Genomic DNA, 3,001 nt, shown 5'->3' on the forward strand with positions numbered 1-3,001 from the left:
TCATGCAAGCTATCGTAAGGGATCCTGGGTCCTTGTATTTGGGAGGAGTGTTGGTTTGGATAATAGCACTAACCTGCTCAGTAAGAAAAGCTTTCTTTTGCATTCAATTTTCTTTTTACGGTACATAAATCCTTTAAAAATTTAGCATAGGTAGGAATCTGTTGAATAGCATCTAACAATGGTATATTAATCCTAACTTGCTTAAAAATTTCAAGAATTTTCGCGTGATGCTTATCTTTGTGCAAAAGGGCTAACCTTTGAGGAAAAGGTGCAAGTGTAGTGTTTGGGACACTTTCAGATTTCAAAGGATCATGTGCCTCATTTTCAGAAGGAGGTTTAGAAGTGTTACCATTCTTTTCTACCTCTTGAGCTGGAATGCCAATCACCTTACCACTTCTCAAGGTTGTAATAGCCTTGACTTGCTTGACATTTGAATCTCCTGCCACATTTTGAAATTGGTGGTTTTGGCCTTGGGGATTAGGCTGAGATTGTTGATGAGTGTGCGAAAGTGCACTCTATATAACCTATTATTGGACTAAAATGCTAAAATGTGAATAGAAATTATAGGAATTAATGTGTATTCTTAAATTGAATTTCTATTTACGTTGGGATACTCCTAAGCAGTTTTTTTATGTCTAATTTCAAAGTTTATAAAAGAGCAAGTCAAGCCCAGTCAAATTCAAAGGAGGACATTCATGGGGTTTGAGAGCAATTTGGAAGAAAAGAAAAAGAAAAAGAAATCACAAAATGAAACCACAAGAAGTCCAAGTCCAAGTCTGGACATACTTTAGTTTTTTGACTGTATCTTTTTACTCATATATCGGATTGATTCGATTCTTGATGCATTGGAAAGTTATCTTAAAGGGCTATAACTTTTTCTCTAATAAGGATTTTCAAATTCGAACTCCTAAAGGCTGTACGTGGCTGCCAAGATAAGTCTTAAAATTTATGCGATTTTTTTATGCGGAAATCAAGAGGACATTAGGGTTTCTTTCTTACCCTATATAAGCATATCATTAGCACGAAATGGGGGGGAGGAAGAGGCACAAGAGGCAGATCTGAAGAGAGGAGAAAATCACTTCCATGGTCACCGTTCGCTTTAGTTTTCTTTGGAGATTTTTGTTGTCCATTATATTTATGGGTAACTAAATTCTCAAGTAGGGTTAGGGATGAACTTGCACATTAGATGGTATTTCTAATTTATTCTTAATTCATGTATTTGATTTTCAATTGCTAAAACTCTTTTGTTTTATCATTCTCAATTCATCGTTGATGTTTTCTTCTCCGAATAATCATAGAATTTATTGTGTTTATGGATTCAGTCATGCTTTTTCTATTGAATGGATTAGTTCTTTGATTATGTTTGGATCAATTATTTATCTATATTGATTTAGTTTTTTGCTGCAATATCGCTTCCTGAGTATATTGTCGTCATTGGATTTTATCAATAGGGGTAGTAATTCACGTTTTTTAAAAAGTGGTGAATGTTTTTTCAAAGGATTACATTTGATTTAAGTCTGGTTTATAAATCTATACCTTCCAATTGGGAATTGCGGGAATTGAGTTCCTAATTGAGTTATCCAATGAATTAAGAATAATTAAAATACCAGATTTGTGCAAGGGATTCCCGACGCTCTACTGTTTGTTAAATTTGAGTACTTTTTCTATTAATCACTTTGCTTCACTTGAATTTACATTTAAAATTAATCTTTGTTCTCTATTACTTATTTAATATTTTTTCTTTAGTTTCTTTGTTCCTCTTGCTATTCTTTTAATTTGTCTCCATGTGGAATCGACACCCCAAAGCTGTGCTACAACTACCGCGTTATTCTTTGGGCGTAATCAAATTTTGGCGCCGTTGCCGGGGAGACGGTAGAAGAATTGTAAGATAGTTTTTCTTTTCAACAGTTTGTAAAGGCGGTAACTCCATTCCCTATTTTAGCTTGCTGCATTTTTTTTTATTAGTTTATATTTCTTTTTGTAGTTTTTTTTTAGTGTTGCTTTTTTCTCTACCTTGCATGCACAGGTATAGAGATGCCTTTGGTCGGTTTGCTTGTAGACCTGTGTTAGAGTCTGAGTTTAACTTTTCTGAACATTTGTTTGAAAATTCTTCTAATTCTGAGAAAATGAGTGAACATGAACAGCAACCCACTAGGACCCTTCAGGATTACCTCCACCCTACACGCACAGCCACACCATCATGCATCCATTTTCCAGCTAATATTCGCCAATTGGATTTTAAAACAGGGATGATACAGTTACTCCCTACTTTTCATGGCTTGGAAAATGAAAATCCATATGTGCACATTAGGGAGTTTGAGGAAGTAGTTGCGACTTTTCATAGTCAAAATGCAACTGATGGCATTGTGAGACTTAAGTTCTTTCTTTTCTCTTTGAAGGATAGAGCTAAGAGTTGGCTATACTCTTTGAGACCACGATCTATTGGGTCATGGAATGAGATGACTCAGGTCTTCTTTAATAAATACTTTCCCCAACATAAGACCAATGCTTTAAAAAGGCAAATCTCCACCTTTGTACAAAAGGACAGTGAGACTTTGTATCAGTCTTGGGAGAGATTTAAGGAGCTATTGAGTATGTGTCCTCACCATGGGTATGAGAATTGGCGCTTAGTGAGCTATTTTTATGAGGGACTTACACCTAGAGAGCGTCAATTTGTGGATATGATGTGTAATGGTGAGTTCTTACAGAAAGATCCTGATGAGGCCATAGAATACCTCAATGAGCTTGCTGAAAAAGCTCACACTTGGACTGGACCTAGTGCTACTAAGAGCACAAATAGGTCACGACCTGCAGGAAACCTAAATGGTGGTGGAATTTACCATCTCAGAGAAGAAGATAACCTAAAGGCTAAGGTTGAGATGCTCACTAGGGAGCTAGAGGTGTTGAAGAATAAAGACTTAAAGCCAACACACGTGGCTAATCATGCAGAGTCTTTTGGACGATGTTTTGTGTGTGGTGGGGTAGATCACCTTGCCCAAGA

At 36.3% G+C, this 3,001-nt stretch overlaps 1 non-coding gene across 1 annotated transcript; it reads right to left on the reverse strand.

The window, feature by feature from the left end:
* Positions 1-2,506: 2,506 nt before the first annotated feature.
* On the reverse strand, positions 2,507-2,614 carry LOC122305886. The gene has a single exon (XR_006241316.1). It is a non-coding gene; the product is annotated as a small nucleolar RNA R71 (small nucleolar RNA).
* Between the last annotated feature and the right edge of the window lie 387 nt (positions 2,615-3,001).

Source organism: Carya illinoinensis, chromosome 3, assembly GCF_018687715.1.
Source record: "Carya illinoinensis cultivar Pawnee chromosome 3, C.illinoinensisPawnee_v1, whole genome shotgun sequence".
In the NCBI taxonomy this organism is placed as follows: Eukaryota; Viridiplantae; Streptophyta; class Magnoliopsida; order Fagales; family Juglandaceae; genus Carya; species Carya illinoinensis.